The sequence below is a fragment of the Theropithecus gelada genome, chromosome 6 (assembly GCF_003255815.1).
Source record: "Theropithecus gelada isolate Dixy chromosome 6, Tgel_1.0, whole genome shotgun sequence".
Classification (NCBI taxonomy): domain Eukaryota; kingdom Metazoa; phylum Chordata; class Mammalia; order Primates; family Cercopithecidae; genus Theropithecus; species Theropithecus gelada.
In genome coordinates, this window is record NC_037673.1 from 169868689 (window position 1) to 169876397 (window position 7709).

At 49.4% G+C, this 7709-nt stretch overlaps 1 long non-coding RNA gene across 1 annotated transcript in view; it reads left to right on the top strand.

Moving 5' to 3' along the window:
* The first annotated feature begins 2447 nt into the window (after positions 1 to 2447).
* LOC112625702 overlaps positions 2448 to 7709 on the top strand; it is a 16538-nt gene continuing 11276 nt past the window's right edge. Inside the window, exon 1 of the long non-coding RNA XR_003119753.1 lies at positions 2448 to 2542. This is a non-coding gene — a long non-coding RNA (uncharacterized LOC112625702). The remainder of the gene's footprint in view (positions 2543 to 7709) is intronic.

The window sequence follows — 7709 nt, forward strand, 5'->3', positions numbered from 1 at the left end:
CTGCATGTGTTCACGGAGTGTAACTCAATCTTTCCTTGCTCACTTATTCATTTACCCGATTACTGCATCTGTCCACATGAGAGTTTCGTGAGAGCAGAAATCGTGTCAGTTGGACGTTTTCTGTTGCTGCTGTAACAAATTAATGCAAATTTTGTGGCTTGAAACAATACATACATATATATATATATATATATAATTTTTTTTGAAATGGAGTTTCACTTTCGTTGCTCAGGCTGGAGTGCAATGGCACAATCTTGGCTCACTGCAACCTCTCTACCTCCCGGGTTCAAGCGATTCTCCTACCTCAGCCTCCCGAGTAGCTGGGATTACGGGCATGTGCCATCATGCCCAGCTAATTGTTTGTATTTTTAGTAGAGACGGGGTTTCTCTATGTTGGTCAGGCTGGTCTCAAACTCCCGACCTCAGGTGATCCACCTACCTTGGCCTCCCAAAGTGCTGGGATTACAGGCATGCACCACCGCACCCCCAGCCAAAACAATACAGATATATTATCTTATAGTTCTGTAGGTCAGAAGTACAACACAGGTCTAAGCTTCATTCCTTTCTGGAAGCTCTAGGGGAGAATCTATTTTTTCTTCTTTTGTCAGCTTCTAGAGGCTACTTACATTCCTTAGCTTGTGGCTTTTTGCTCCTTCTTCGAAGCCATTGCATCTCTCTCTGACCATAGCCGGGAAAGTTTCTTTGCCTTCATTCCCATGTGATTACATTGGACCCACTTACATAATCCAGAATAATCTCCCCATTCCAAGGTCCTTAGCCTTAATTGCATCTCACAATCCCTTTTGCCATGTAAGGTTACATATCCACTAACTCCAGGGATTAAGACATGGACAACTCTGGGGTGCGTTATTCTGACCATCATATCTGTTTTTTCCCTTTATATGTCTAGTGAGTAGAACAGACCAGGAAATTAGCAGGTGTTCATTGACTTTGCTGGGTAAATGAAAAGCTACCACTTATTGTGCAGATATGAGGCGCTGGGCAGATGCAAGGTGCTCTATGTGTGTTTTCTCATTTGCTCTGTACCATAACCCTTGGGGGTAGAGTTTACCCCCATTTTATAGCCCCATTTACTAAGGCTCAGAGAGGTGACAAGACTTACCCAGGGCCATCCAGCTAGTAAGTAGCAGAGCTGGGATTTGAACTTTTACCTTTCTGCCTCCAAAACTCAAAGTCTATACACCCCTCTTTCACAGCTCAGGGAAGACGTCGCAAGCCTGGGTTTGTTGTACCCACAGGTATCTTACTTACATCTGATCACCTTGCCATGTCAGCACCGCCTGTTCCAAAGGCAGATTAAATATTGCTTAGGCTGGCCAGGCACAGTGGCTCACGTCTGTAATCCCAGCACTTTGGGAGGCTGAGATGGGTGGATCACTTGAGGTCAGGAGTTTGAGATCAGCCTGGCCAACATGGTGAAACCCTGTCTTCACTAAAAATACAAAAATTAGCTGGGCATGGTTGCACACGCCTGCAATCCCAGCTACTTGGGAGGCTGAGGCAGGAGAATCTCTTGGACCCGGGAGGCAGAGGTTGCAGTGAGCCAAGATGGCACCATTGCACTCCGGACTGGGCGATAAGAGCAAAACTCTGTCTCATAAAAAAATAAAAATAATAATAAAAAAAGATTGCTTAAGGCCTGTCTGCCTCTCTTTCAAAGGGAAAATCCCTCAGCTTTTTAAAATAAATTAAATCCTGTCAACGAGCGAGGAGGGTTGATTAGATGAGATTGGGGGAAGAAGCCCTCCTTCTCAATGAGTGGCCCAGAAACCAACAGCATGGGCGTCCCATGGGAGTGGTCGGAAATGCTGACCCCGAGGGCCCTGAACTGCTGAGTCAGGCTCTTCTAATGATCCGTAAGTGGTCTGCACACACAACATGCCTCGGAGAAGCCCTGCTGGGAGGCACCCACGCAGACCCAGACACTCACTGACCATGGCGGGAGGTGGCACCTATTATTTTTACGATGAGAGGGAACCTCAAACTCTACTGTGATGTAAGTGGTCTCAAAGTCCCTTTGAAGTCACCATTTTATCTAAATCAGAAATAGAGAAGAAAAAAATAAGAAACGGCCAGCTTAGAAAGACTCAAATTCTTTTGGGGGGAAAAATACCAGGAAGAAAGAAAGGAAAAATACATTGTTTCCTTGGCCATCTGTGTGAAGAAATAACAAAACCACCCTTGACATACCAGCAGGAAAGAACACTGGAGAGCTTTACTTGACAGAATTATTATAAACGCTTCTTCCTGGTTCAGGGGGAAAACAAATTCCAAATAGGTTTGTAATATTTTTTTCCCTAGCGCACTTGCAACTCCCAGTAAAGCCAACAACCAGTTTTCAAAACCTTTTGATTCTACTCATCCCGTGGTTAATAATTTCCAGTTTACCCAGCAGGCTACATAACATCCCCTTTCCTGGGAAAGAATTTCTGTGCCCTGGCTGGCAGTGAGCTGGTCCCCTTAGCAGCTGACCTCCTCCTCCAGCCCTGTGGCTGCCTCCTCTCCAACAGGGACCTTCCTGGTGGGTATCTGGAACAGTGACTTAGTGTTCCGCAAAGGGGAGAGGGAAAAAGAGAGGGCTGTCTCCCAGAAGGGTGAGCCTCTTCTTTAATCATCTGGCGCTGAGAAGAATTTTCTCCCTGTTTCCTGGGAAATAGCTGATAAAGGACATTTTGTCTGCTGCTGTTTATGTATACCTAGGCCGAACAAGTCCCAAAACTCTACCCTCCCCCCTGTTTTCGGAGTTGGTACTTTGAAAACATAGGACAATAATGAAAGCAGGCAGCCTGATACGGGCCTGGCACCCCGTCTCCTGTTTCCTCCTGCCCGCTGCTGCAGCCAGCTTTACACCGGCTGCAACCACCAGGGACAGGTTGGCTTCTCCACCCTTGATGGCCCCGAGAAATATTTCTTTTAGGGCATGGCAGAAGGGGAATTTGGGGAAGGTGGGACCCTCCCTGCAGCCGATAGCACGGGCCCCATCCCTCCCCCTATGCAAATCTTTGGCCAGCAGCCTTGGTATCACCAAACCTTGCCGAGATAGGGAGTGCCGTGAAGGGCTCGGTGAGTTTCTGACAATCCTCTCCCCTGTTTATCTGAATGGGCCCAAGGGCTGCAAAACAAACCGGCAAACACCAGGGTGTTCCTGAGAGTATAGCTGCGCTTCCTGTTTACAGGCTCAGGGTGAGAAGCCCCTGGGACCCGCTCTGCCTGTGTCAGTTTCTTTCTGCTTCCTCTGAGATCCCCGATGCGGGAGGGCAAAGGGTTTCCCTCCTGCCGCCTGGAAAAATAATATGCAGGCCGGGAACATGAGCTTGCCTGTGAAGGCTGCTCAAAACAACACAATTGCAATCTGGAATTTGTGACTAAGGTTGATTCGAACCTGGGTCTTCTGGTCCCTCTGGGAGCATCTTAGACCCCATGAGACAAACCACTTTGGGACTCGATGACGGTAGGGAGTGGGGAATGGGAAAGGCACCTGTAAAGGCATAAATAGCTGGGTCCTGCCACCCCACCCATCCTCACACAACTCTCACCCCACCCCACCCCATCCCACCCCACCCTCACCCCCACCGTCACCCCACTCCTCTTGCTGTGTGTCCCTTGCTTCCCATGTTTCCCTGTCCTGGACCAAAGTGAAGCAACAGGGTATTCCAAGCAAAGGGCTTCCTACCTTCAGCACCAGTGGTGACACCAGAGGTGGATTCCAGGAATACCTGAATGACCTGGAACACATTCTGTCCCGGCAGGAGGGGTGGTGGCACTGCCTCCAGGGGACGGCCGAGCTATCTGGGGGTTAGGACTCTCTAGCTTGTTGCAGGGGTGTCACAGAGCCTTGCTACTGAAGGTGTGTCTAGGGACCAGCAGTATTGTCCTCCCCTGGGAGCTGGTAAGAAACGTGGTCTCACACCCTGTCCCAGACCCACTGCATGAGAACCTGCAGTTTAGCAGACGCCCCAGGTGACTCCTGCGCACATTAAAGTTGGAGAAGTGCTGCTTTAGAGGGCCCGTCCCTCTGTCCTCATTATGAGGATGACTGTGCTGACTTTGGACTGCTTGTGCTTTTAAAAATCTCATGGGCATAAATGACTCTTTGTGACCGATCTTGTTTCTTTCTTTGCTAAGAAAAGCAGGTTTAATTTGATGTAAGTGTCGGCTTATTTGGCATGCCACATATCGGAGACTGAATAAGTACGTGCCTAAGTGAAGGATTTCATAGCTAAATTCGGTGTGTCTGACACCTGGAAATTCAAACACCAGAGGGGCCAGGCAGGTGACAAAGATGAATGAAGTGGGCTGGGTGGGCCAGTGAGGACTGGACAGCCAGTGACCTGGTGGAAGGGGCAGCAGCTACTCCACCCCAGCCCATTCTTGTCATTCAGGGACCAGGCTCAGGGTTGCCAGATCCCAATATCTTCAAGAGAAGCCTGAAGTTGAATTTTTATGAAATCACCCAACGTTGAAATACTGGCAATTAATTAAAACATTAAAAAAAAAAAAAAACCACAAGGCCAGGCACTGTGGCTCCCACCTATAATCCCAGCACTTTGGGAGGCTGAGGCAGGTGGATCACTTGAGGTCAGGAGTTCGAGACCAGACTGGCCAAACATGGTGAAACCTTGTCTCTACTAAAAATACAAAAATTAGCTGGGCATGGTGGCACATACCTGTAGTCCCAGCTACTTGGGAAGCTGAGGCAGAAGAATCGCTTGAACCCAGGAGATGGAGGTTGCAGTGAGCCAAGATCACCCCACTTTATTCCAGCCTGGGTGACAGCCTAAGCCTCCGTCTCAAAACAACAACAACAGAAAAAAGAAAGAAAAAAAGAAAAGAAAATCCCCTCCTATGACCCAGGCTTTATGCTGAGAGTATGGATAAAACCGTGAACAAGACAGACACAGTCCCTACCCTCAGAGTATGCAAGCTGGAAAATGGGACAGAGAGACCAGGAAGGTGGGAATGGCATTTCTTCAGGGAGACCTGCCTGTGCAAAGGCCCTGAGGTGCAAACAACACATTGTAGATGGGGAGCTACAACCAGGTCAGTGCTGGGGAGTTGAGTCATGATTGAAGGAGGGGTGGAAGATAAGGCTGAAAAGGGAGGAAGTGGCAGGTGATAATGGCATGTACTACACATGTAATTAAAGAGTTTGAACTAGGTCCTGCAGACCTGGAAGGGTCATCAGTGTGAGGATGACATGGCTGGAACTCAGTTTTCCTGAATTCACACCAGCTATAGAGAGGGGAATGGATTTATTGAGTGGGGAGTTGGAAAGGTATCAGAAGTCCAGAGAGCAGTCAGGGGAGACTTGGGCAGTGGCCCAGGAACAAGGTGGTGAAGGCCTGAACTGGGGCATTGTGCAGGAATGGGAGGTGGGTGTGTATTTGAGGGCTGTGCAGGAGTTAAAATCAGCAGGATGTTGCCTACTTGATGGGGACCATTGGGGAGGGAGGGGGAGCCTGAGCTTGTGGCCTGGGTGCCTGATGGACAAGGATTGCTGCAGCTGGGGCGTCTGGGGGAGGAAGATTGGACTTGGGGCTTCCTTGAGCCCTCTCTGGAAGTGAGATGCAGACAGCAGGGTGCTGGAGTCCTACTCAGTGAAGGGGCAAGGGCCAAGCTGAAAACCAGGACCTTCGGAAACACAGTTCTTTTTAGTAATTTGCCCCAGCTTTGTGGCTTCTCCACCCTGTTCTCTTCTCCCCGTGAGTTGTTTGTTTTTGTGGGTTGTCATATTACGGTCCATGGATTTTGGGGCCAGCCTGTATATGGGGAAAATAGTAGTTTCCTCCTCACAGAGTGCTGGTGAGATTAAATGAGATAATACATTAAAAGCACACAGCACGGTGTCTGGCTGTAGGAAGCTCCCATGAGCACACCACCACATGTAATGTTAATGTCATCATCATTAGCTGTGATTATTACTGTGATTATTAACATTAGTTATCATTATTATTGTAACTATGCACATATGTGGCCTACGAGGCCTCCTGCCACATGTGGCCCTTAGTTGTGGCCTCTTTCCCTGCCAACCTCAGGCCTGCTTGTATCTGTGGGAGGCAGTGGCTAGCAGTGGTTATGAGCATGGCCTGTGAAATCACAGCCTGCCTGGGTTCAAATGCCAGCTCCACTTCTTACTATGAGAGTGACCTTGGCCAAGTCACTTCATGCTTCTGAGCCTCAGGTAGGTTTCCCATCTGATGAAGGGGAAGATAAATGTATCTTGCTGTGAAGATAAAATGAGATAAATTGTCAAAGTACTCAGTGCACTTCCTGGCAGGTCGTAGGTGTTCTTTTTTTTTTTTTTTTGAGACGGAGTCTTGCTCTGTCCCCCTGGCTGGAATGCAGTGGCGCGATCTCGGCTCACTGCAAGCTCCGCCTCCCGGGTTCCTGCCATTCTCCTGCCTCAGCCTCCCAAGTAGCTGGGACTACAGGCACCTGCCACCGCGCCCGGCTAATTTTTTGTATTTTTAGTAGAGACGGGGTTTCACCATGGTCTCGATCTCCTGACCTTGTGATCCGCCCGCCTCGGCCTCCCAAAGTGCTGGGATTACAGGCGTGAGCCACCGCGCCCGGCCGTAGGTGTTCTTTTATCATGTGCTCTTATTCTCCAGGACACCGTCACCAACCCACTGGGCTGGCATGCACTCTCAAATCTACTGCCCTTAGCAATAGGATGCAGCTCAAGTTCACTAAAGTGACTTACCAGCTGCTTGCAGTGGGCTGAGTGTTGACACTGCTCCCCGCCACCGGAAAAAAAGATATGCCCACATCCAGATCTCAGAAACTCGTGGATGTGACCTTATTTGGAAAAGCGGTCTTTGCAGATGTAATTAAGTTAAGGATCTTAAGATACAATCATCCTGGATTATCCGTGTGGTCCCTAAATCCAATGACAAGTGTCCTTATAATAGACACAGAGAGGAGAAGCCTGACAGGAGAAGCAGAGATAATGACTGGAGACAGGGATTGGAGAGATGCAGCCACAAGCCAAGGGATGCCAACAAGCACCAGAAGCTGGAGGAGGAAGGAAGGCTTTTCCCCTGGAGTCTGCAAAGGGAGTGCAGCCCCACCCACACTTTGACTTTGGACTTCTGGTCTCTGGAATGCTTCGATAATAAATGGTTGTTTGAAGCTACCCAGTTTGTGGTAGTTTGTCACAGCGGACACAGCAAACAAATCCAGTGCCCTCCACCCTTTTCACCCTGAAACCACATGAGGACTGGGTGGAGTAGGCAGGCAGCCTTGGCTATCCCCATTTTACAGAGAGGGGACACTGAGGCTCAGAGAGGCAGAAGGAGCTGCTTGAGCCACATAGCAAGTGAGCTTCACCAGTGGCAAGCCTGGAACCTGGTTCTCCTGAGTCGTCCTCCCTGCACTGTCCTTTCTGGAACATTCTGCCAGCCTCCCTGCACCAGGCACTGGTGGCCAGTGAGCTGTGATTCTCTCTGTAACCAGGACAGGTTTGCAGGGTCCCAAAGCAGCTTCTCCCAATACCAGGCAAATGGTTGGTGGGCACGAGGGCCCATCCGAGAACATGGGAAGGAGCAGCTGTCACAGGGGATCAGGACCGCCTGACTTCATTAGCACCTAGCCCCACTACATAGCTCAAAGACATGTCCCTTCCTTCCTTCCTTCCTTCCTTCCTTCCTTCCTTCCTTCCTTCCTTCCTTCCTTCCTTCCTTCCTTCG